General features: G+C 43.5%; 1 protein-coding gene and 1 pseudogene across 1 annotated transcript in view; both read right to left on the reverse strand.

Moving 5' to 3' along the window:
* Positions 1-27,761, reverse strand: part of APCDD1L (APC down-regulated 1 like) — a 52,359-nt gene that overhangs the window by 16,833 nt on the left and 7,765 nt on the right. The gene's annotated exons all lie outside the window — the stretch shown is intronic.
* On the reverse strand, positions 18,755-19,127 carry LOC102140749 (large ribosomal subunit protein eL43-like; annotated as a pseudogene).

The following is a 27,761-nucleotide window of genomic DNA, read 5'->3' on the forward strand; positions in this document are numbered from 1 at the left end:
AATCCTAATCCAGCATGAGCTCATCCTAACTTGATGACATCTGCAAAGACCCTGTATCCAAATAAGGTCCTATTCCCAGGTACTGGGGGTTAGGACTCGAACATATCTTTTTTGGGGGGTTACATTCAACCCACAGCAGATAACAATGACCATCCAAAATTGAGGTCCCCCAGGTGACCCAACTATCATTCATTCATTTCTTCTCCCCCACACAAACACTTATTTTTATTTATTTATTTATTTTGAGACAGAGTCTTGCTCTGTCGCCCAGGCTGGAGTGCAGTGGTGCAATGTCGGCTCACTACAACCTCTGCCTCCCAGGTTCAAGCAATTCTCCTGCCTCAGCCTCCTGAGTAGCTGGGACTACAGGCGCATGCCACCATGCCTGGCTAATTTTTGTATTTTTAGTAGAGACAGGGTTTCACCATGTTAGCCAGGATGATCTTGATCTCCTGACCTCGTGATCCGCCCACCTCGGCCTCCCAAAGTTCTGGAATTACAGGCGTGAGCCACTGTGCCCGGCCCCAAATACTTATTGAATGCCTGTTGTATGCCTGGAACTGAAATGGACTCTGGTTCTATATGGCTGCACATGATGGTCAGAATTCCTGTTCTCCTGGAGAGATTGGCATTAATCAAATAGGCTCACATCAAAGTATAACTTCAAACCATCCCTAATGTCTTGATGGAAATTTAAACAATGGCCAACAACTTCAGTGATTTCCCAGTGCACTCGGTTCAATGTTCAAGCTTTCTTGTGTAGCCTCTGAAGCCATTTGAAACTGGTTGCCTTTTTACCACCAGATCATCCACCCCATCCCACAGTGCTTTTCCACTGTGAGTCCCTAGTGCTGAAAGGGCAAACCTTTGGCTGCCTTGAGGCTATTGCCTGTGCTGTTCCATTCTCTGCTCTGTGCTGGGCTCTCCGTCTTCACGGAGGTCTCAGCATAAATGGCATTTCCTGGCAGCACATCCTTTCCAGGCATCCCTCTTCTGTTCACTCCATTCTCTTCTCTCCTGTGCAGCACTCATCGCATCTGGCATTTATTATCTGCTTTCTTGCTTCGGTTTACTTTTTTGACTTTTCATTTTGAAATAATTTCAGACTTACAAAAATGTTGCAAAAATGGTAGAAAGAGTTCTAGTGTATGCTTTGTCCAGTTTCTCTACAGGTTAACATCTTACACAGACATTGTGCAATGATCAGAACCAGGACATTAACACTGATATAGTGTTCTTAACGAGTCTACAGACCTAATTCAAGTTTCATCCATTGTCCCATTAATGTCCCCTTTCTGGTCCAGCATCCAATCCAGGATCCCACATTGTATTGAGCTGTCATGTCTCCTTCAATCTGAGACATTTCTTTTCTTTTTGTCTTCTATGACTTTGACACTTTTGAAGAGTAGTGGCTCTTATTTTGTAGTACCCTTAGTTTGGGATGGTCTGATGTTTCCTCATGAGTAAATTCTGCTCATGAGTTTCTGATAAGAATGTTGTGGAAGTGATGGTGTATCCTTCCCAGTGCATCATCTCAGGAGGCACACCAAGGCAATCATCCCATTCCTGGTGATCTTGACTGTGATCACTGGCTTAAGGAGGCATCTACCAAGTTTCTCTACTATTAAATTGCTACTTTTCTCTCTGTGATTAATAATTACCTTATGGGGCTATACTCAGAGATAATGGAAATAGTTTGTACTTCATTATACATTCCCCCACTAATTTTAGCATCTATTGATAAGTGTCAATGATTCTTGTCTACAATTATTATTGGTGTTGTTTTTCAAATGGTCATTCTCTAGTTCCATTACTCTTTTTGAGTTTATTTTTGTTTTTAGAGACAGGGTCTCACTATGTTGCCCAGACTGGTCTTGAACTCCTGAGCTCAAGAGATCTGCCTGTCTCAGCCTCCCAGAGTGCTGGGATTTCAGCCATGAGCCACTATGCCCAGTTCTTTCTGAGTTTATTAACTGTAATTGTGCTGTAAAAATGTACTGTCCTTTCTCTCCCATTTATCTTTTTATTCAATTATTTATATTACTATGAACTCCTGAATATTTATTTTTACTTTATTGATTATAACACTTTACTATCATTATTTATTTTGTGGCTCAAATTGTCCCTGATTTGGTCATTGGGAGCTCCTCCAGTTAATCTCCTGTGTCCTTTCTGTATGTCTTTGTCATTTTGGAGGGAGTATTTCCTCATTTCCTGGTGCCAGAAGATCTTCCAGGCTCATTTTGTATTGTTTTCAGTCCCATCCCTGAAACTGGCCATTTTTCCAAGGAGCTCTGATTCCTTTTATTGGAAAATGGTGTTTAGAAACCAAGATCTGGGTGCTAGGTGTGCTCACTGCTAGTGGGCTGTCACTTTAGGCTTCTTAACTTTTTCTTTTCTCCTTCCTTCCTTCCTTCCTTCCTTCCTTCCTTCCTTCCTTCCTTCCTTCCTTCTTCCCTCCTTCCCTCCCTCCCTCCTTCCCTCCCTCTTCCCCTTCCCTTCCCTTCCCTCATTTCTCCCTTCCTCTCACTGTGACTCCACTACTCTGCCAGCCTCCTGAGGGCTGAGTCCTCATCTATCTTGCTCACTGCTGATTCTCCAGCACCTGGCACAGTGCCTGATGGATGCCCAATACATATTTGTTGTGTTAAGTCATGGAAAGTGCTTGGGACAATGCCTTCATATACTAAGTGTTCAATACATGCTATTTACAATGACTACTTTTCATTGAATGAATGAATGGCTTGTGATCCATAGCAGCACGTGTGTGAGTTCCTTGATGACCCTTCTCCCACCTCTCTGGATGTGGCCGTTAGAGTCAGGCTTGAAGCAGGAGGGGAGAAAGAGACGGTTTACAGTTGTTGGGATTGCCAAGAATCTGGTTGAGGGTGAAAGGGTGATCAGTCAGGGAGTTCCCAGCAGGCTGGGGGCCCAGGCTGATCCAAGCAGGTAGAGAGGAAAGAGAAGTAGGTGAAGGGAGATTAGTGTGTGAGCATCAGATCATGTCACAGGCTTAGATAGGCTGGATCTGGCCTAAGAAGCGAATGCTAGGTGCTTTGCTTCAAAGCCTCTTTTCACCCTTGGAACCTGCCCTAATGAAACCAGGATCCTGAGATGGTCCTGCACCCCCCAGGAAGGCTCCACTAGCTCCATAGGCACATAATGCAAGCCATAAATGTCAGCCCTGCACGTGATTTTATTGGTGCATGTTTTCTAGTAGCCACGTTAAAAAAGCTAAAAAGAGACAGGTAAAATCAATTTTAATGATATATTTTATCTGGCTCCAAGTACTATATTTCAACATGTAACAAATGCAACAATTAATGAAATATTTTATGTGCTTCCCCCACCCCCATATCAAGTCTTCAGAACTTGGTGTATATTTTATACTACTAGCACAACTTAATTTAGACAGGCCACATTTCTGGTGCCCTGTGACTACATGTGGCTGGCAGCTGCCAGATTAGACAGCAGAGCTCTAGCTCAAGGATAGAGCATGCATGTTACATTTTGCTGTATCAGATGTTTTCAAGTTGGCTTCTGAAGACTCCTGGGGCTATTTTTGAAACAGATAGGGCAACCCAGTAGGTAAGATGTAGTCTTTGACCCAGCTTTAGCCCAAACGGTCCCTACCTGTTGCTCTGTTTTATATACTGAGATTTGGATTAAGATTTGCAATTTTTTTTTTTCTTAAAATGTCTGAAACCCTTTCGTTTATTTCAAAACCGTCAGCTTGAGGTAATTCACCTAGAATGTTTGGACCTGGAGGAAGCTTACACATATTTTAAGTAAAAATTTCAGCAATAGCTCCCCACCCAAAAAATAACCTCTCTTGATTAGAGGAGGCTGCCTTTTGCAAATGGAGATATGCTGGCTGTGACAGTGGCCCCTGCTGCGTGGCCAGTAAACTTCAGACTGGCTATGGAAACAGAGCCATCACAGCACTGCTACAGCCAGAGATGTACTTTCCAATGAAGTCACTGCACAAAAGGCATGCGGGATTTCCACCAGAACTCCCCCGAGAAGTCTGCCGATTGGACGCTACTATTGGATGCTGCATCAGCAAACAGAAATATGGAGACACCCTTTGCATTCTAAGGAGCCCGCCCCCAACCTCTGGTGTGAATGGCTGGTCCTCAGATACCTCACATGTCTCTCATTTGGCTATAATTGAATCTCCTCATCCACCTAATCTGAGAATCTTTGTGTTCAGGGCTGGGAGGCAGGTTGGGAAGTGGGTTGGACTTTGCTATCTTGGGAAACACAGAAATGATATGCTCTAAAAAAAAAGTACCCTCCATTCCCCGCAACCTTCAGCATCCCAGCCTTTGGAATGTGCCCTCCTCTGCTCAGTGTGCTCGGAGAGTTGAAGGCTGCCCTGAGAAAGTCAAGAGGAACTGGGTACCTGGGAGAGCAGGTCTGAGGATGTGAGGAGCAGAAGGTCCTTTGGATTAAGAAGCCGCGGGTTGAAAGGCAATCAAAGGGACAGGGTTTGGTTCACTACTGGTCCCCCAGTTCTCCATGAAAAGTCTCAGGTCAGGCTGGAGCACGGGATGGAGGACAAAGGTGGGCCTTGCCTGGTTCCACCTGGAGAAGGTGACTGCTTCATGTTTGTGTGACATGTGCTTAAATCACAATGGAAAATGCTGTGTATGAGGAAGCGGCTGGTCACTGAGGATACATCCCTGAGGCCTCTGCTTAGCCTCTCCTGCTGAGAGAAAGGAAGTGCACAGTCCACAGAATGGGAAAGGAATGGGGGCCTGGGGAGATGAGTTCTGGCCCACCAAGCCTGGCTCATAAGCTAGGTTTTTCTGTTTGTTTGTTTAGGAATGTTCCAGAATGAAAACTGTGCCCATGAAAACTCTCCCTCGGCCCCATGATAACACTAATTACTCTCGCTCTGGCTGAGGTTCCCACCCAGTTGGAAACTGGAACATCCCAGCCACAGGCCAGCTGTTTCTAAAGAGCCAAGGCAGCAGGGTGATGGATGGGAGCGTTTCCTTTTTCACCCAGATGTTCCGGTATCTTGGAGACAAGGCCTCGTTAGCCCAACTTTAGCTGCTGTGTTCCCAGCTTGCACGTTGGTCTGTAGACATTATTTATACCAAACTTGGCCAATGCTGTCCACTGATGCCAACATCCCACCTGGTGCTTGGAGGAGCCGGTGAGGGGATGATGATAGCTTGTAGCATCACTGTGTAAAAGGGGTTCTGAACGTGCCTGGATCTCACTGAATTTTCTGGTGACTGCCCTAAGGGGTGTAGTTAGGAGTCAGTGTTTGCCAAACAGAATGTGTATCTGGGAGTCTCCCGTTGGACTGAACTCTTATTAGCTCTCTTGGCAGAAGGCTGAAGCTTTCATTGTTCTGTAGAACAGGACTTTGGCAAGATAATCACAAGGTTTTGACACATTCAACAAGAAAGAAGATATTCGTATACATCACGGTGAAGACCCCTCGGAACCCAGAAAGGGCGCCTGAGAAAGACTCTTGGGATTCCAGTTTGAGGGACTGAACTCTTCATGGAGCCTTGGCAACTGGTTCTCCACCAGCTCTTCCCCAGAGGGGCCAAGAATCTTGTCGTGTCGCACAAATATTTAGGTTTTGAGGAGATAGGGATGGAGGATGGTGGTTTCCATTGAGTATCCTTGGATCTGAGACCTGCCCCAAGATGTCGGGGGTGACTGGGAGGAACCCCAGCGTGGGGGGAAACACACCACTCACCGAGCTGTTCTTGGGAGCTTCCACAAGGGGGCCCTCTTGAGCTTTGGTAGGGGCGATTGGGATACTGTGGTGAACCCTCACACCGCCGGCTCCAGCTTCGGCCTCCAGCCCAGGGTCACCCAACCTCCCTCGTTCCACCCAGTCCTTGGGGAAGAAGGAGCCCACCAAGGCCAGCTCTGGTGCCCAAACTTTCTTCCACATGGGAGATCTTCCTTTCCACTCGCGCAGAGAACGATATTTAGAGACTGAAGCCAAGGGCGAAGGGTCACCTAGCGTTGCCTCTTTCAGAGAAGTTTGCAACAACAGAACAAAAGCTCCAGTTGGAACCACATAAAAGGGCATGTGGGAAGCTTCATAAACAATGAAACAAGGCATCTCGGCTCCTTGGGCCTCTCCCCAAAGACACATATACGGGGGCCTTTGGGTCAGCTGCAACAGGAAGCACTGAGATTTTAAATGCAAGAAAATTATTGTAATTTAACAAATCAATCTTTCTTACATTGTGTTGAGATTAAGTTCGTGGTCTCTTTCATACATTCAAACTAAGAAATTTCCCTAGAGTGCAATTTTGTGGGGAAACCTACATCATGTTTCGAAAAACCCATTTTGCTAGGAGTTACCAGATTTTAAGATAAATGGTAATATTTAATTATTGCATTATTTTACCATCTAGAAAATTAATGTGCTTTTAGAGTTTCAGGAGAAAGACCCGCTGTAAGTCCGCACCCTATTTTTAAATTACCATACAAATAGAATCCCAAAGACGCAAATATTGGCTTAAGTGTTGCAGAGAAGGTACAGGAAAATGTGTTGGCTTCCTAAATGTTAAATAAACAGGCTTGTAATTCTCACCTTCCCTCATGACCCCGGCCCAGCTGTGCTCTTACCCTGGGAAGAGCACATATAGCTCAGGGAGGGGACAAAGCAGTGCTAACTGGATGACCACAGCGGGTGAGTCATCAGAGTATCATGGTTACCACCACAATAACAAGATGCACGTTTTTGGTAAAGCTCTGGAGTCTTCGAAGCCCACATTCATGGATCTGCTCGACCCTTATCACAAACATTCCAGTGGGGTGATGACTGCCCCCATCTTACAGACCCCAAAACGGAGGCTCAGAAGGGAAAGCCTGACAGTATCTCGCCTCTGTCACATAACCCTCAGGTGGAGAGGCCTAAATTCAAAACTGGGTCCAGTAACTGTAAACCCCTAGCCTCTTTCCACCTGCACTTACAGCCCTGGTCTTGGCTCAGCATTTATTGGGCACGTACTATGTGCTTGGCCATGGGGTTGCAGAGCGCAGAGGCATCTACAAGGGCTCAGGGTCTGACATTCCAAGCCAATTATTCTGCCTAATACTGGTCCAGTTTACCAAAAGGAGCTCAAAGAGAAGAGGGGCCTCCAGAGGGGCCCCACTGCCTATGTGTGCTTTGAGGTCTTGCAAGACAAGAAACTGCTTGACAGATGGAGAGAGCTATAATGGGCACTCCAGGCAGGAGCTGCAAAGGTAGCAGGGAGGTGTGAACCAGCAGAGAGAGATGGAGGAGGATGTAATTAGTCCATGCGTGATGGTGGCACCGTACAGAGGGTTGTCATGGGGAGAGCTAGAGAAGCACAGAGCGGCAGGTGCGGAGGGAGGCCTTACCCGCTGCTTCTCGGGGCTGGAATGTTCTCCAGGAGGTGGGCAGGGGGCTTGCAGGGGGTGAATCAGGTGTGTGCTTTGAAAAGCAGTGTTTTCCACACTGGCTGTGCCTCCTGGGTGGCACTGCCCACCGTTCCAGGGGTCCATGGTGGACATTTTGCATTGGATTAATTTCATGTCTATTTTGACTCAATTCAATAACTGACACGTCAATCCTGGGTTGCTGTTAGGATGAGGCTAAGGCACAGAGGGATAGATTATTTTTAAAAATAAGTTAAGTGAGAGTGAGCTAGTTGATGTGGAGAGAAATGTTGACTCAATTACAGAACAGTAACAATCAGATGTGGCCAAATGGCCGGAATGGCACCTGGTGACAGGTGGTGGGAGGCCCAGGCTCTAAGGCCCCTGCTGACTTGCATTAAAGATGATGTTGTGCACATCTGAGGGCTGGGGAAGGAGCGACTTGAGAGGGCCTGTGGGTACCAAGTCAATTCCTGAGCAAGGAGGCTCTGAGGCTGGGGCCAAAGATGGGGAGGCTACCTTGTAAGGTGAAGTGGGGTGCAGCTTCTCAGCCTGGGACATGGGAAGGATGGGGTGCAGGTGTCTGAGATAGAGAACTGGGGAGGAGTACCACATTTAGGGGGTACATTTTGAGCATCTAGAGAGGGCACCCAGCTGGGCCCAGTCACCTCTCCACACAGCACCTGGGGACGATAATGGGCTGGAGAAGCCAGTCTCTGGAGAGGCAGAGTCCCCAGGGAAGTGGCTTGAGGGAGAAGGCTCAGGCAGAGGCCAGGCAAGGGGGCACAGTCAGAGTGGGGAGCAAGTTGTTTGATAAATAGGGTTGCAGATAAAATGCAGGATGCCCAGTTAAATCTAATTTCCATACACACAACAAAAAAAATGTTAGCATCTGTGTGTCCCAAATATTGCATGGATGAGTATAGCAACTTGGCTATGGACAGAGAAGAAAGTCGAAACCAGGGAGATGTGTGAGACAGATTGTGCTTAATGGTTTAATTATTATTTTTATGTAAGTTCTTTTATGCCATACACAGGGCAAAAAATAATAATAATAAATCAGAAAATGCAGGAAAGCACAAAGATGATTTAAAAGCACGTCCACAGTCACCTAACCCAGAGTGAACTGCCATTAACCTGCTGGTATACATTACCTTCCAGCTTCTAGAGTCTGGGGGTGCCAAAAGGCACAGCACAGGGACTTTGGTCCCCTCTGAACTTCCATCTCTACAACAATGCCTGGCCCATGGTAGGCGGGCAATACATTTTTGTTGAATGAATAATAAATCTTTCTAGGCTTTTTTTTTCCTTATACATACATACCTGTATTTATCCAATTATCATTTTTATAAAAATGGGGTCACCCTATACCTATTATTTGAAATCTATTGTTTTAACTGAACAATAGGTTTAGCGATCTTTGTGGACAGTTGATTTTTTTTTTAAGACTGTGGGGACTAACACACATTCACACATTCACAGTCTGCAGCGGAGAAATCAGAGATGATGCAGGGGCAGAAGCAGGAGATGTAATAACTCAGTGAGGCCGGTGCCCTAATCAAGAAGAGTCCAATAAAAACAGGCTAAACTCTTCAAACAAAAGCAATATGTGGCTTGCAGTGGAATTTTCAAAATGTATAAAAAAAGGTGTAAAATGAAAACTGCAAGTCTCTTCCTACCCTGAAGCCTTGGTTGCTTCCTTCATACAGAATCACTTTAACAGTTCCTTGTGTATCCTCCCAGAAAAATGGTTTCATGCCGATCTCTGCTATTAAAGATTTTTTTTTTTATGAATGCAATCTTTCTACACACATCGTTTTGCATTTTGCTTTTTACACTTAAATTATCAGAGATAGTTTTCTGTTGCAGACTTATCTCTTATGGAAAAGACAAAATAGTATTCCATTATTTAGATGAATCTTGATGTAGCTAAGCAATCCTCTGTTAATGGTCATTTAGGTCGTGGTACCCAGACACACACACACATGCAATTATCAAAACAACAATACACTGGACACCCTTTTAAATATGTCTTGGTATAAATATTCTGGGTCTCCATTGGAGAAATTCTTAACAGAAAAATTGAATGTGCATTAACATGTCAATAGATTTGGCCAAATTGTCCTCCAAAAATACTGTTTCAATTGATCTTCCCTCAGTGATGTACAAGAGTGCCTGTGTCCTTAGATCTTGGGCCACACTGGATATTAGCAAATATAGAAAGCAAAGTTTTCATTTTTACAAGTCTAACATATGAATATTGGAAGGGAAATGACAAGTTAATGAAGCTTTGTGGTTAATCACACATTTCCGTGCCTACAAATAAACAAGGGGCGCAAGTTAATCAGCATATACTCCATTAACTTGGATTCATACCCTTCTGTTTATTTTCACTGCCATCACTCTGGCTCAAGTCACCATCATTTTTCAGATGAAAGGCTGACAGGGGCCTCTCGCTGTTTCCCTGGCACTCACTCTGGCCCCTGTAATTCATTCTCCACGGAGCAGCAAGCATGATCTTTAAAAAATGCAAATCAGCATTCTGCTTCTGCAGTACAGCTTATCTGAATATTCTGAGGGCCTTCCCCACTGTGCCTAACTAGATTTGGTAAAAATTATGCTTTTTCATAAAGTAGGGAAGCTTCTGAGTTCTCTGGCTCCCAAAGTGAGCTTAAGGGGGGCCTGGAGAGCCCCTCCAGAGGACAGATGTCATTGTCTTCTTTGCCTGTGGCATGAGGTTGGGCAGACCAGGGGCTAGAGTGCTCCCAAGCTGCTGATGCCCCTGGCTCCTGGGAGAAGCAAATATAAATAATCTCTAGAAGAAAGCATTATTATTTTCAATTATAATTTTTTCACAGATTAAGATCAAATAAATCTGAATTCTCAAAGATCCCCCAATACACAAGTAAACAATCCACTATGGAGTAACAGCTGGCAGAAGCAAAAAATGAATATCAGATATTGGAATTATCTATCACAGAATATAGAATAATATACATGAAATGTTTAATAAAATAAAACATGTAAGTTAAAAAATGAGCGAACAGCATGAGCCGTAAAAATGACCAAGCAGATCTGGAAAATGAACAAATACAACTTTGAGAAACAAAAATAACATTTTTGAAATAAGAACTTAGTGGCTGGTTCAGGGAACAGATTAGACACTGTTGAAAAGGAGATTAGTGAATTGGAAAATAGATGTAAAGAAATTACCCAAAATTTAGGGAAAAAAGAGAGGGAATGCAAACTAAGAAGAGAGGTTAAGAGACATAGGAGCTATCATGAGACAGTCTAACTAATGTCTTCCATAAAGACAAAAAAAAAAAAAAGAAAGGGTAGAGGAGATGCAATCAGCGAAGAAGAATGTCTAACAATTTTCCAGAAGTGATAAAAGACACTAAACTACTGGAAGCACAGTGAGTACCAAGTGGGATTAAGAAAAATCCAAAGAAATAAACACTTGACCCTGCAAAGCACCAAACAGAAAGTAGTCACCAACCTAGATTTGTGTACCCATCAAAATACTCTTTCAACAACAAGGGCAAAACAAAGACATTTTCAAATAAACAATACTGAAAGTGTTCATCATCCTACACTCTATTAAATGAACTTCTAAACAAAGAAATTTATTAGGAAGGAAAATTTACTGGAGGGAAGGTTTTTTTTTTTGTTTTATTTTGTTTTTTGTTTTTTGTTTTTCTTTTTAGATGAAGTCTTGCTCTGTCACCAGGCTGGAGTGCAGTGGCACGATCTTGGCTCACTGCAACCTCTGCCTCCCAGGTTCAAGCAATTCTTCTGCCTCAGCCTCCGAGTAGCTGGGATTACAGGCACACACCACCATGGCTGGCTAATTTTTGTATTTTCAGTAGAGATGAGGTTTCACCATGTTGGCCAGGCTGGGAAGGTCTTAGTTTTAAGAAGAAATAACAAGCAAAGAATTGGAAAATGTAATTCTTTAAATAAATAAATAAAATAATACCCTCTAATTTTGTGGGGTTAAGAAAAGAGGAAAAGGACAGAACAAAAATCCTGGAAAACAGAAGTATGTAATTTGGAAGATAAATGATTAGGTTAGTGTTCTAAATTTCTTGCATTAATCAGGAAAAGAGTTAAGATGTTATAATTTCAAGAGTTAGCTGCTAAAATAATAGAAGCATTGTGTAACTTCTAAACCAGAAGAAAGAAAGATAAAGTAATAAGAGTAAGTATAAATAAACTAATTCCTTAAATATTAAAAAAAAGCAAGAAAGGAGAAAAGGAGCATAAAAAGTGTAGTTTGTTGGAAATAAAAGATGGTTAAAAACAAATATGAAAAAATGTAAATGGTTTAATTACCAATTAACAGAGATTATCTAATTGGATTTTGAAACCCCTAGCTATGTGTTATTTACAACAGACATACTTGAATTATAGGGACACAGAAAGTATGAAAGTGAAATAATTCACAAAACTTGCCAAATACTAAGTAAAAGGAAAATGGGTGGCTACATCAAAATCAGGTAGAGTACGATATGCAATAAAAAGCGCTATTAGGGATAAAGGTGGTCACTCCACAAAAGGTCCAACCTGCCAAGAAAAGATGGCCATATCAGAACATACAAAGCAAACATTGCTAGAGCTAGAGCGAAATATTGACAAATCCATCATTATAATGGTATAGTTTTGCACAACTCTTCTGATTATTTATAGACCAAGTAGACAAAAGATCAGTAATGACACAAAAGCTTAAAAAACACAATGAACAAGTTTAATTCCTTTCATATATATGTGTGTGCCTGTGTGTGCATCTGTGTGTGTATGTGTGTGTATGCATGTGTGTTATGTAAGCATAGTGTACACAGTGGTCCCCTCATGTGCGGTTTTGCTTTCCGTGGTTTCAGTTACCTGCAGTCAACCATGATCTGGAAATATTAAATGGAAAATTCCAGAAATAAACAACTCATACATTTTAAATTGAGTGCTGTTCTGAGTAGCATGATGAAATCTTGCACCATCCTGCTCCATCCCACCCAGGATGTGAACCCCCCTTTTGTCTAGTGTATCCACATATACACTGCCTGCCCTATACAATGCGATAAGAGGAAAAAACATAGTATACATAGGATTTGGTATTATCCACAGTCTGGGGCACCCACTGGGGGTCTTGGAATGCCTCCCCTGAGGTTAAGGGAGGGACTAATATACACACACATACACACACACACATATATATACTACTGTGTCCAACAATTAGAGTGTGAACATTCTTTTCAAACACATATGCAACATTTACAAAAACTGACCCCATACTAGGCCATACAATGTCTCAAAGAATTCAAAGAATTGGTATTACACAGGCTACAGTTCTGATTGCAATGCAAATAAATTAAAAGCCAGTAATAAAGATATTCAAACATTTCTATGTGTTTGGAAATTAAAAACACTTCCCAAACACTCAGGCATCAATGGAGAAATCAAAATCAAAATCAAAAGAACACAGATCTTAGAACTAAGCAAAAAGTAAAAATAGTACACATCAAAACTCATGGAATTCAGATAAAAATCAATACTTTGAGGTAAACCTATAGGCTTATGAGCATATTGTTAAAAGAAGAAAGCCTAAGAATTAAAGATAACCATCCAATTTAAGAAGTTAGAAATAGAAAAATTGAATAAGCCGAAATAAAGGAGAAGAAAAAAGCAGACGCTAATAAAATAGAAAACAAAACTAGAAGAGAGAATGAACGAGGTCTAAGTTGCTTCTGTGAAACCCCTGAGAGATTAGATCAACCTCTGCTAAGATTGATCAAATAAAGGAAAGAAAGGAAAGGAGAGTGAGTGAGTAGGGGGAAAAGAGGAGAGGAGAGATTAATAATACTGAGAATGAAAAAGAGACAAAACTACAGATCCAGCACGTTTTTATAAAAAAAGAAGTTTATGATCCAACATGTGTGTTTATAACCTGAATAGTTCTGTAAGTGTTGAAGAAATTGAGGAATAATTTAAAAATCTGCTCCCCGCCCCAAATGTAACCCAAACCAACACCAAACACTAATCAAACAAACAAACCAAACCAAACAAACAAACAAAACCAGGCAGGCCAGGTGCAGTGGCTCACACCTGAAATCCCAGCACTCTGGTAGGCTGAGGCGGGTGGATTGCTTGAGTCCAGGAGTTTGAGACTCCAGCCTGGGCAACATGGAGAAAACCCATCTCCACAAAAAAAAAAAAAAAAAAAAAAAAAAAAAAAAAAAAAATTAGGATCGGGCACGGTGGCTCACACCTGTAATCCCAGCACTTTGGGAAGCCGAGGGGGGCAAATCACGAGGTCAGGAGTTCGAGATCAGCCTGGCCAGCATGGTGAAACCCTGTCTCTACTAAAAATACAAAAAAATTAGCTGGATGTGGTGGCGGGCACCTGTAATCCCAGCTACTTTGGAGGCTGAGGCAAAAGAATCGCTTGAACCTGGGAGGCAGAGGTTGCAGTGAGCCGAGATTACGCCACTGCACTCCAGCCTGGGCAACAAGAGTGAAACTTTGTTTGGATAAAAAAAGAGAAGAAAAGAACAATATCACTCCAATTTTACATAAACTCGTCCAGAAAGTAGAAAAAGGGTGCAATCTCCAACTCACTCTGTGAGCTCTTAGTATGAATGGCAGATCTACGTTTTGTAGAGCCTGAAGTTTATTCAATTTTGGGGGCCCTCTTAAGAAAAAGAATGGAAATTCATGCAAAAATTCAAAATTGGCATAAAAGTAAATATTTAGAATTGGAAAATAACAATAAATTACAAATTTTATAAAGCTGACATGTACCACAAACACAACAAAATTTAGAGAACTCATATATTATTTTTATTATTCAATTGAGTCTTCTACAATAGTGTTTTCCTACACTTTTTAGATTGGGTTGGCTTTACCTCTTCACATGACAAAGATTTCATATTTTCATTTTCTATGGCAAGAGTAGAAAGGCCGCTTATTCTTTCTTCTTCCTTTGTTGTAAAAATATTTTTTGTTACCGATCATTCAGGAGATTTCTTTTTCAGCTTAACAACTCATTATTATAATGTCATAAGTTTTTAGATTATCAAATTTGGAAAACTTCTATGAATTTTCTTTCATGTATAAGCTATGAGATTTGCAACAACTTTCCCTAGACTAGCTTCTGGTTCTGCACATTTCACACCTGTCTCTCCACTGCCCCATAGTTCTAGTGATTGGTGCTGAGGACACATTCATGGTGCATCTTCACACCATGACAGTGGGCAGGTAGGACAGTGAGAAGCAGGGGTATTTGGGGAAGCCAGTCCTACCCTGACCTTGCTGGCGAGAACTTAATGACACATGGAAGTGGCTGCATAACACACAAACTTAACGGCACTAACTAAAATAATTCTCAACACAACCTCTCCGTAAGCTGATCCCCCAAGTGCCCGCGGTCACTTCAACATTCACAGCAAAAGGCAGAGTGGGAAGAGACTGTGTCTTCACTGATTAATATTGAAATCTGCTATGTCTTCAAAAACTTAAGTCCATGTGAACACATTGCTAGGGTTCTCACACTCGATACCCTTCCGGGTTTTGGAAAGTACTCTTGCAAGACAGAGACCCTGAATCCTTTTGAGGGCAGTGTGAAAAGGAAAAATTAAGGACAGTATGAGAGAGGAAAGGTATAGGCTAATCGCATTTATGGACACGGTTGCAAAAGTTGTAAATAAAATATGAGTAAATGGAATGTAAAGATAACACATTATGTCCATGTTGGGTCTATCCTAATAATGCAACTCATTAACATTAGAAAAATCTGTAAATATCCTTGCCACATTCACAGATTAAAAGATCTTTTCAAAGATGCAGAAAATGCATTTGATAAAATTCCAAACCCATTCATAATTTAAAAATGAGAAATAGTTTGATATGTATCTATGCTGATTAAGGGCATTATGTACCAAAAAAGCCTATTCTAAATGATATTTCTTAGTGATGAAATACTGAACTTCTGAGATCAGGAATAAATAAGACAAGGATGCCTCCATCACAATGAATGACAATGACTTTCAATGTTTTACTGACAGTCCTTGTAGCAAAACAAGAAAAAGAAATAAAAGGTATACGTATTTTAAAAGAAATAAAATGATCACTATTTGTAGATGATATGATTGTCTATGTAAAAACTCAAAATCTACAGATAAATTATTAGAAATAATAAGTGTTTAGAAAGATGTCTGGATAAAAGAAATCAATATATAAGAATCAATTATATTTTATAACAGCACATAGTTGTGGGGAGGGAATATATCATTTACAACAGTAGTTTAAAAATATAAGATACCTAGGAATAAATTTTATAAAAATATGCAAGATGTGTTTGGAGAAAATTATTAAAATTTCATGAAAGACATTAAAGATATAAATAAATGAAGTGAGATATATTCAAGGATAGACAATATTAAGAGATGTCTACCTTCTACAAACTGGTTCATAGGTATAATAGATTCCAGTCAAAATCCCAACAGGTTATCTTATTTTTTTAGGATCTTGAGAAGGTGGTTATAAAATGTATATGAAAGAGCAAAGGTGTCAGGAATTGAAAAACAGTAAGATATAGGGGCATCAGAGCTCTTATAAGATTTATTGAAAACTCGAGTAACTGTAGCATTGTATATTCTGTGAAAAGATAAACAAATTGACCAAAACAATAGAACAGAGAGCTCAGATGGTGACTCCTGAAATTTACAGAGGCTTGCTAGATAACAGGACAGGGTTACTGATAAGTGGAGAAGAGAGGGCTGGTCAAGAAATAGAGCCAGGACAATTGGTTATCCCCGTGGAAAGGAAAAAGAAGTCAGTTCATATCCCCAAATCAACTTCCAATGGGGGGAAAAAACTTAGACGTACAAAAAGGTAAAATGCTAAAGCTTTTAGAAGAAAATGTAGAAGAATATCTTATGATCTTGAGCTAGCAAAGGATTTCTTAAAATGTGCAAGTGCAAAAAGCACAGAAAGACAACCTGGTAAATACGATCCTATTAAAATGAGGAACTTCTGTTATTCAAAAGATACCATAAAGAGAATGAAAAGACATCTGCAACACACAGGACCAGCAGAGGATTAAGATACAGGATGTGTAAAGAAGTCCTCCAAATCTAAAGGAGAAGATAAATCATACCAGAGAAAAATAGACGTTAAGACATAAGCTGGTATTTCACAGAGGAGGAAACGAGAATGGTAAATAAAGATACATAGAGACTGTCAAACGCATTAATAATCAGGGCTGTGCAAATTAAGACCTAATAAGGTTATATTCTGCACACATTGGATTATCAAAATTTATGAATTCCAAAAATAGCAAGTGTAGGTGAGGACCAATGGGAACCCTGCCCATGGGAGCATAAATTGGGATGAGTACTTAGTAAAATAACACTTTTTTTTTTGAGACAGAGTCTTGCTCTGTTGCCCAGTCTGGAGTGCCGTGGCCCGATCTCAGCTCACTGCAAGCTCTGCCTCCTGGGTTTACGCCATTCTTCTGCCTCAGCCTCCCAAGTAGCTGGGACTACAGGTGCCCACCACCTCGCCCAGCTAGTTTTTTGTATTTTTTAGTAGAGACGGGCTTTCACCGTGTTAGCCAGAATGGTCTGGATCTCCTGACCTCATGATCTACCCGTCTCAGCCTCCCAAAGTGCTGGGATTACAGGCTTGAGCCACCAGGCCCGGCTGTAAAATAACTTTTCTAAGTTAACTTTATAGGCATTTACAGCATGAGATCAGTGGTTTACAAACATTTTCTGTGAATCACAATCAGAAATACATCTTACATCACCATCTGATATATACGCCTCTGCACACACATGCACTGACACATACATACACAATGCAAACATGCACAATGTGTGAGACATGCACTCACACATAATGCAAGCATGCACACATGCACACACATGAACTCACACACAATGCAAGCATGCACACATGCACAGTGCACACACAATGCAAGCATACACACATACACATGCCTCACACACAATGCAAGCATGCATACATGCAGTGCACACACACAATGCAAGCATGCACACATGCACAGTGCACACACAATGCAAGCATGCACACATGCACAGTGCACACACACAATGCAAGCATGCACATACACGTACACATGGACTCACACACAATGCAAGCATGCACACACACATGCACTCACACACAGTGCAAGCACGCACACACACATGCACTCACACACAATGCAAGCACGCACACACACATGCACTCACACACAATGCAAGCACGCACACACATATATATGCACACACAGTGCGTGCACACAGGCACATAAACATGCACATAATGGAAACAGAAGTTTCAGGAAACAATATTGGCTCTTACTATGAGACATCCACTCCCAAGTATTCTCTTTTCTTTCATTAAGAAAGCACACTGGTTGGGCCCCACTAATGTGAGTCATGAGGCATTAAGAGATCATGACTATGATTTTGTCATATGTACACCCAGCAACAAGTCCAAGAAGGTTCCTAAGAGCCTTACTTGTAAAAGCCAAAAGCTAGAGACAAACAAGATGATCGTAGATAGAAGAGAAAAATAACTTGCAGCTTCCTCACACGTTGGAATATTATCCAGAAGTGAAAATGGAGGAGCTACAGCCACACCTAATAGTGTGCTCACACCTTAGAAACATAATATCGAGTGCCAGAGGCAAACGCAAAAGAATACGTACAGTGAGCTATGACTTTCATCAACCTCAGGAACAAGCACAGCTAAAAAAATACCCTGTTCGGGGGCACCTGTACCCTGAAAAAAAATAAGGAAAGGATACACAAAATTCAGAAATGGAGAACAGGTGAGTGGACAAAGACATGGGCAACGTTGTGGTTTCTGGGATGAGGGCTGGGCTCACGGGTGTCCACATTATGTTCACAGTTGACCTTTAACAACACAACACCAGAGTTAGGGGCACCAATGCCCCACACAGCTGAAAATCCACCAGTAACTTTCAACTAACTTTCAACCTAACTATTAATAGTCTACAGTTAACTGGAAGCCTTACTGATAATATAGTCAATTCACACATATTTCATATATAATATGTATTATATACTGTATTCTTACAATAAAGTGAACTAGAGAAAAGAAAATGTTATTGACAAAATCATAAGGAAAACATATTTAGTATTCATCAGGTGGAAGTGGCTCCTCATAAAGGTCTTCATCCTCATCATCTTCATGTTGAGTAGGCTGAGGAGGAGGAAGAGGAGGGGCTGGTCTTGCTGTCTCAGGGGCAGCAGAGGTAGAAGAAAATCTGGGGATAAGTGACCCGGGCAGGTGAAACTCACGTGATTTAAGGGTCAGCTGTGTTTCTTTATTCTTTTTTCTCTTTCTTTTTTCTTTCTTTTTTTTACATAAATTAACCCATGTATTATAGGCCAGTGATGTCTCAAAGAGTAGAGGAGCGTCTACTGGTCTTTCAACTCCTTCAGTCTTCTGATGGCGGACTTTACCGTGACAGCGGAAGTGGTATTGTATGTCCAGGCACCGCCGGCCACTGTCTTCATGCAGGAACCACAGTGCCAGATCCCCACAGCTCGTCTCTTCTTCTTGGTTTTGCCACAGAAAGAGCAAGTGTACTTGGCGTGCTGGCTGATTTCAATTTTCTTCACCATTTTCTAGAGGGAGGCCCCACAGTGGGTCCCGTATTTACCGACGATCCTGACTTTCTTGGTAAGTTTGGCCATGTGGCTGCGAACTAGGTCCAAGCCCAGAGAGAGCTATTCTTTTCTTTTCTTTTCTTTTCTTTCTTTTCTTTTCTTTCTTTTCTCTTCTCTCTTCTCTTCTTTCTTTTCTTTTCTTTCCTTTTTTTTTTTTTTTTTTTTTTTTTTGAGTCAGGGTTTCATTCTGTCACATAAGCTGGAGTGCAATGGGATTGGCCCACTGCAGCCTCAAACTCCTGGGCTCAAGCGATCCTCTGGCCTCAGCCTCCTGAGTACCTAGGACTACAGGTGTGCACCACTACCACACTCAGCTAATTAAAACAATTTTTTTTTTGTAGAGATGGGGTCTGGCTATGTTGCCCAATCTGGTCTCAAACTCCTGGGCTCAGTGATCCTCCTGCCTCGGCCTCCCAAAGTGTTGGGATTATAGGTATGAGCCACTGTGCCCGGCTGTCAACTGTGTTTCAAAGTATACATATACTTTGTAGTCCTCAAATATTGAATAAAAATGCACATTTGATCAAGTGAGTCCTGTTGAAAGCCCCTTCCATTCCGAAGTTCTATGAGCCCTGTACTTTGCCTGTGATTCCTGTCTCATGATCTCCTGGCATTCTGCACCCACTGAGCGCTTGGCAGTCCCTTGGCCATGCCCCACTTGTACCCACCCTGGGGCCTGTGCACTTGCCGGTCTGTCTGCCAGGAATGCTCTTTTTGGGCCTTCTGGCTCATTCTCCTCCTTCAGCTCAAGCGTCTCCTCTTTGGTGAGAACACCCCCATGACCTTGTCTCAAGGTGGGCCCTCTGGTGTCCCCTGGAGCCTGCTGCCCCCTGTGCTCCTCCAGAAACAATAGTGGGGTCCTTTCTGGCCACGGCCTGCTGGACACTGGATCCAACTGGTGCAGATCGGGATGCTTCGTGCTCACATGCCTCCTTCAGCCGACTGGGAGCTTGGGAGGACTGAGGACGCCTCTGTCTCCCTCGACTTGCCATCTGCCAACCCTAGTGCCGCACCTGCCAGAGTCACACAACAAATATGGAGCACCGGGACCAGTGGCCTAGTTTGACGGCCAGTGCAAATTGAAAATGCATGGCCCCTTGTTCAAAAAGTATTAAGAATTTCAAGACGATGACGACAGAGCGTTAAGGCCAGTGTGGGGCCCTTCTGAGTGTGGGAGCGTGTGCCTGACTGCATGGGTGGTGTGCCCAGGAAGCCGGCCCTTGGGGCCAGATAGAAGCCTTATCAAATGCTGCAGGGCTGGGGGCCACAGTGGCATGGCCTGAGTCTGAACGGGCCTGACCTTCTAGGCCGAGATGCCTCCCTGAGTCCCAGCACACACTTGCTCTTCAACCCCCACCATGCCCCGGGGCAGGGACCTCAGCTACATCCTCCAGAGGTTGAAGCCCAGGCTGAACCCCACACGGCAGTGTGAGTGGGCTCCACATGGCCGAGGAAGACACAGGGCTAATGTCGGGGGTCAGCATGGGGCAGACAGGCTGGGAGGGTGCAGGGGCCAGAGCTGGCCCTGAGGCTCAGGTGAGTGGGGCGGTTTGGTCTTTATCCTGAGACACCAGAAACCCTTGGGGTGCTACAAGCTTGCACCATGTCCACAGATGGGGTGCTGAAACAAGAGGAATTTATGTTCTCATCCTGCTGGAGGCCATGAGTCTGGGCTTAAGGTGCAGGCTGGGTTGGTTCTTTCTGAGGCTGGGCCGGGATTATTCCAGGTCTTTCTTGTGGCTTGTAGATGGCCACCTTCTCCCTGCATCTCTTCATATCGTCTTCCTTTGACATAGGTCAAAATGTCCAAATGTCCCCTTTCTGTGAGGTCATGCTGGATGAGGGCCCACCTGAATGACCTCATTTTAACTTGATGACCTCTGCAAAGACCCTTTCTCCAAATGAGGTCACACATGCTGAGGCCCTGGGGGTCAGGACTTCAACATGTGGATTTGGGTGGGGGACACAATTCAACCAGCAGCACTTACTGAAGATTACACAGCTGGTGAGAGAAGGGACCTTGTGCAGCCTCTATTAATAGATTCTCATATTAAAAGAGAAGTCTCATGCAGAGAAGCAGAATTCCCTGTACACACACCTCAATCATTTCTCTCCCCTCTCGGCAGCAACGATATTATCGGTTTGTGCATCTCTCTAGATCTTTTCCTGTGGAGGCATATGCATAAATATATGTCCTGAGGAGGGGGGCAGTGGCAGGCTGTTTTTAAAATAAAATTTAAATCCCTGTTATGGTGAAAAACCTGGCTAATGAAAATTATGTTTCAAAACAGACTGAGGCGTTTTTGTACTAACTATGGCGTTCTCTGTCTCATTTGCAATGGAAAAGTCCCTTGTTTCAAAAAAATACATTATTAAGAGGCCTTATAATACAAACCACATTTTCCAATTCAATAGCGTACAAAGTCAGCCAAGCAAAGACAATGTAAGCTAGCTTCAAAAGCATCTTGCTCAAGAGTGAAATTTGTTCGGAAGGGCAACATTCTAATCTGAGCCGTGGGGTAGGCTGGTTGTGGCGTTGCTGAAATTTTAGCCTCCAAAATGAACCCCTTCGGTAATTGAGAACCTATTAAAGGAGCTTAAATGCAGTTTCAGATATTGCATTTCCTGATTAACAAGGATATAATTTCTTGAAGAAAGAAAGAAGAAAAAGGATTCTGTTAATATTGTTGGTTTTCCTGAATTGGCCCTTGTACAGGAAGAAAGGCCAGGGGCTGCTGGCCTGGGGGGAAGCTGATAGGGACATACTTGGGCGGGAAGAGGGTGTTGAGGGCCCAGCAGGGCAGAAGGAGGAGGTCCAGGAGAGTCTGTCTGGCCTGGCCACCTGAGTTCTGTTTGGACCTCGAGACCAGCTGAAGCCACAGCTCCCAGCTTGATAACCTTGGTCTTCACCTGCAGTCAGCCTCCCTGGTTGCAAGTGCTGAGCTAGAGCTGTGTCTAGAACATGCCTCCTCTTCCTCTGTCCAAAAGCTCCTCTGTCATTGGAGACATACCCCCATGCTTGCCCTCCGGGCAGGCATCATCTGCAGCCCCTGGCACTGCTTTTGGCCCCCTGAGGCCTTGGGTACATGCCTCACATCTCTTCCTCCCTTCTTGGAGTCTCATCTCCATCATGTGTCTGTGGGTGGCTGGTCCCCACCTTTGGTGCAGAACCCTTTAACTTCTCATTTCATTCCAATAATGAGGACACAATTTTGGCTGCTCTGATGCAGACCCACAGTAACAGCCACTGCAATGAGGTGGAAGTTGACTTTTCATCTGTGGGAGGGAGAGTTGGGGCCAGTGTGATGGCTCTGCCCAGGCTCCTTCTGGTGTGTGGCTCTGCCCCATCCTTAGGTGTGACCTTCATCAGCATGGTCCAACTGAGCTCACAGCAGGTCTATATTTCTACCAGGGGAAGGAAAGCAGGGGCTGTGTCCTTCCGGTGGCCACATTGCTGGCCACACCTAGCTGCAAGGGAGGCGGGGAAACCTTCTACCAGGCTCATTTTGTTCCCTGTTACATCCCTGGGGTGTAGAACAGTGCAAGGCACATAGTCGGCACCCACTGAATGCTTGTTGAAGAACTGAATACTTGAATGAAGAGACATTCTCACCACTGAAGTTATAGGATGTTATCTAGAAACAGTAAAGACATGCTCACTCATTTAAGCTCTCCTAAATTAGAATTTGAAGTAGAGAGAGAAAGAAGTTTGTCTTTGTATTTAAGCAGAATTAAAAAAAGAGAAAAGAACTTTCTAAGCAAATTATCTATGTAAACAGGGAATATGTTTCACCCACTTAATAATGAAGTCCAGCAGCTCTGGTCTCAACTCAAACACTCTTAGAAGCTCTTTAGCAATAAATATGCAAATTACAAATTATTCCATGTTCTTGTTGAAGCTCTTACAGGGCTCTAGAGACTCAGGGGCCCAACCTCTCTTCCCTAGGTCCCCGTCAGCAACAATAATGAATGTCCTGGGTGGCAGTGGACATGACTCTTTATATGGGACCGGAATTCCGACTTTTCCGGAAGTCAGGCTGCCCCTAACCACCATCAGAGGCAGAAACACATGTCTCTGAATTTTCCTAAGGCAACATTTACAGTCCCTGAAAGGTTGGGGGTGGGGTTTCTAGCAAAATGCAGCTAGCCACTCAGTCATGTAGGTTATGATCTTCTCGGAGATTTTCATGGTTACCTTGAAGTGATTTCCTGTGAGAGGCAGACGGAAATGCAAAAGTATTGCAAGACTGTGCGAGAAACAACAAATCCAAATGCTGATCATCATAAAAGCCCAGGCACTTTCACTCACGGGCAAGTTGGTCTTAATTTCAGTCTGTGGGTTGCTGTTAAGGAAACTGGAGCCCATCAGAATTTGGTTAAAGCTGATGGGCCAAGCAGTAGACTTCAGTTTCAAACTATCTAGAAACCACATCCAACCACCAAAAACACATGTTAAAGCAACTCTAATTGTACATTTCAAAGAACAAGTAATTTTGTTTTACTGTGGTCATTGGTAATTCCAGGCTAAATACAGCCATGTCGTGCTCTCCTGTATCTACACATACTTTTGGAGAAGAGTAGGGTTGGGTATGAGCTATTGCTTTTCCTCCCTCTTTCTATATGATTTAACATTGAGGCTTAGGAAAGGCAGCTCATATTTTGTTTTTAATGCACATTGAGCTCTAGGGGTAGCGAACAGCAGGGGTGTACAGCACATATATTATTTAGCTAACTGTTCAGAGGGCATGGTCTCAAAATAAACTTTGTAGACATATTGGTTAGCTGCTTTGGTTGTAAGCAACAGAAGCAACATTTAACTCATGTAAGCTAAAAAGGGACTTCTTGGATGGGCATGGAGCCAAGGGATGCGCTGGGAGTGCAGTTGGTGGGAACCACTCTGCAGTTTCTCCAGGACACTCAGTGGGCAGAATGTGCTTAGTTTCTGGTCACTGCACTTAAGGTTCAAAGTCCTGGGGCAAGCATCCCATGGGCCTATCTGGAGACTCACACCTCAGGTGGAGATGAAGCACCTTGACTGACAAGTCCTCTAGGACTGGAGTCAGTGAAATTCTGCTGTAGCAAAAGAAGGAGGAATGGAGCCCAGGCAGGCAAAACTGGTACCTGTCCACTGCAGTTTTGTTTCTAGCAGAGAAGGACTTGAGATGAGGGAGAGGAGAGAGCAGATTGCTCAGGGCAACGGCTCCATGGTTAATGGTACCAACACGTAGCTCAATGCATATCCCTGGCTTTGGTAAAGGATCCAACCTTCCCTGGCTCCTTTCTGTGATGAGCAAGAGGTCTTGTTGCCTCTGAGACAACCATGTGAACAGACTGTTAGCACCTCAGGGCCCCCAGGGAGCTGTGAGTTCTGGGCTTATTGGGTCTGGACTTTCACACATTCTGGATGGTTCCTGAGCAGCCACGAGCCCACCAGGTGGTAGTCTTCCTAGGCTTCTGCTTCTTCAGAAGCACCCTAGCCCCATGGCATCCATTTCTTCAGGTATCAAGTGGTGATAAATAGCAGTACCTAAACCACAAGACAGTTGTGAAGAAACAATATAATGCTCCTACAGTGTTTCATAAGGGCAAGTACCCAATGGATGTTAGGTATTGCTGACATTGATCCACCCACAGCTACAGTGTAGCCTCAGTCACCCTAGTGGGGTTCCAGTTCCCTGTTCTGAAGCCCCATCCACAAGACTGAGGGCACCTTTGGCAAGCACCTCTCCTCACAGCAGGGAGGGCACAGGGCCTTATCTAAACATCTGGATGTTTGGGGCCCCGATGTTCCCCAAATCCATTCCCAGGAACATCAGTCTGCCTAAGAGCATCTGGACTACCCAGGATCCCCAGTTCTGTAGGTGATCCCACTTCTGACACCAGGACCAAGCCCTGAAGCCAGGTCAGATTTCACTTCTCCAACCTCAGCCTCTGTTACATTTCTAACCAGCCTCTCTTGCTGAAGTCCTAGCAAATTCAGGAGGCTACAAAACTGTGAAACTGCAAACCCAGCCCCTTTCCTTGAACCCCCAGCCTCAGATGGAACTGATCCTGTAGAAAATACAGAGAAAAACATAGAGACAAGGAAAGAATTTTCTCATAATTCCACCTCCTAGAGATAACTGCTCATTTAATATGTTTTCTTTTTTTATTTAAAAAAAAGGATGCCTCCTCCATGAAAACATAATTAGAATCAAATATACTATATTGTGTTTCTTTTCAAATTTTAAAAAATTATTATTATTATTATTTTTTACAGAGACGGGATTTCCCTGTGTTGCCCAGGCTCATCTTGAACTTCTGAATTCAAGTGATTCTCCCACTTCGGCCTCCCAAAGTGCTGGGATTACAGGCATGGGCCACTGTGCCTGGTTCATTGTGTTTCGTGTTCTAACATTATGTCATAAATATCCTCCCATGTTAGTCAATTTTTTTGGATATGTGATTTTTTATATGCATAATTCCCTCAAGATGTATTTAAGTCATTGCTTATTGTTGGGTATTTAAATTCTGGCCTCTTGGCCTCCTTTCCCTCTCTGGATCCCTGGATATGGTTTGGCCCTCTGCCACTCACCTTTCAACTGTTGGATGATCACATTACTTCTCAATTTCCCATTTCCTAGAAACACCTGGTGCCATCCCACCCACCAGAGTGGGCCCTTTGGATACAACACTAGGCATTTTGGGCAGAATTGCAACCCTGCAGAATATATGCTGAAGTCCTAACTCTAGTACCTCAGATTGTGATCTTATTTGGAAATAAGGTCATTGCAGGTGTAACTAATTAAAATGAGGTCAAACTGGAGCAGAGTGAGCTCTAAATCCAATATGACTGGTGTACTTATTAGAAAAGGAGATGACACACAGTGACAGAGACACACAGGGAGAAGAAGTCCACTTGGCAATGGAGGTAGGAACTGAAGTGATGAGTTTAAAGCCAGGGAATGCCAAGGACTGCTGGCAAACACCAGAAGCTGGAAGAGGCAAAGAAGATTCCCTCCTACGGGCTTCAGAGGGAGCATGCCCTCATTGATACCTTGATTTTGGATGTCTGTTGTTCCAAGTCCCCCAGTTTATAGTACTTTGTTATGACAGCCCCAGGAAACAAATACAAACTCCCCAAATCCCCACTTCCCAGAAACACCTAGTACCATCCTAGCCACCAGAGTGGGCCATTTGGATACATCCCCAGGCAAAAGCAACCTGAGTCCCCTTGCACCTCTGGAAGCAGGAATTTGGGCTTCTCACCTCTTTACCCTTCTCTACATCCCCATCTTCCTCTGACCCATCCAGACACCATTTCTGTCTCTTTCTCCCCAGCCAAGCTCCTGATATCCCAGAAGGAGAAGTTAGCTTTGTAGCCACCCAGAAGAAGCAATGTAGCAGGTTCAAAGGTTGGAATCTGTAGGGCAGTGTCCTGTCACCTTCATAAATGGTATGAGTGACATCTACTGAGGACTTGCTCTGTGTCTGGTCTGCAGTGAGCCTCCCACACGGACAGTCTTATCTACTCAAGCAGTCCCATGGGTTAAACATCATTTTGCAAAGGAGGAAACTGAGGCTTGGAGGGATCAAGTGGTTAGCCAGTCAATGGAGCAGCTGGAATGTGAACCCGGGCAATTGAATTCTGGAGCCCAGCCCATTCTGCAGTCTTTGCAGATGAACAATTAGGATCCTTCTGTCTTCAGCAACTCTCAGATTAACATTTAATTGGGGTTTTAAAAAACTGTTCTTGTTAGCATGTCTGTGGTCTCCTGCTGCAATCTTCCCCATTAAGCCATGTTATATAAACAGTCAGCTCAGATGCCTCCGACTGTGTGTGTCTCCTGGTGTCCAGATTTTGCTTTAATTCCTGGTACTTTCAAAGGCATCAGGGCAGGGAGGTATTTGCATGAAATTGGAGCTGAACTTTCACTGGAGGTTGGCAGTTGAGGCATGAAACTTGGTGGCCCACAAATCTGGGTTGCTGGGCTTGCTGGCTGGATGACTTGAGTGCCTGGTATCTGATATGGTTTGGCTGTGTCTCCACTCAAATCTCATCTTGAATTTGTAACTCCCACAGTTCCTAGGTGTCATGGGAAGAGCCTGGTGGGAGGTAATTGAATCACAGGAGCGGGTCTTTCCTGTGCTGTTCCTGTGATAGTGAGTAAGTCTCACAAGATCTGATAGTTTTAAAAACAGGAGTTTCCCTGCACAAGTTCTCTCTCTTTGCCTGCTGCCATCCATGTAAGACGTGACTTGCTCCTCCTTGCTTTCCACCATGATTATGAGGCCTCCCCAGCCATGTGGAACTGTAAGCCCATTAAACCTCTTTCTTTTGTAAATCGCCCAGTCTCGGGTATGTCTTTATCAGTAGGGTGAAAATGGGGTAATAGTGTTCATGGCATAGAGACGTTGTGAGGATAAAATGAAGTAATGTGCTAGCACAGTGCTCTAGCTGTTTTTTCTCTGAGGTAAGTTGGTCTTTCTCCCTCTCCTTGACTCTTTCCTTTCCTCTCCTTCTCTCTTTCCCTCTCCCTCTGCCACATACACACCCCCCCAACACACACACAGCCCCCCCCCCCACACACATACAAAGTGGTAATTTATGATAGGAATATCTGATCATCTGTTCTCCCCTCTGGGGAATATATACACTTGCTAGTAGCCCATGCACCCCTAAACAGGTTTCAATGG

Source organism: Macaca fascicularis, chromosome 10 (genome assembly GCF_037993035.2).
Source record: "Macaca fascicularis isolate 582-1 chromosome 10, T2T-MFA8v1.1".
Taxonomy (NCBI): domain Eukaryota; kingdom Metazoa; phylum Chordata; class Mammalia; order Primates; family Cercopithecidae; genus Macaca; species Macaca fascicularis.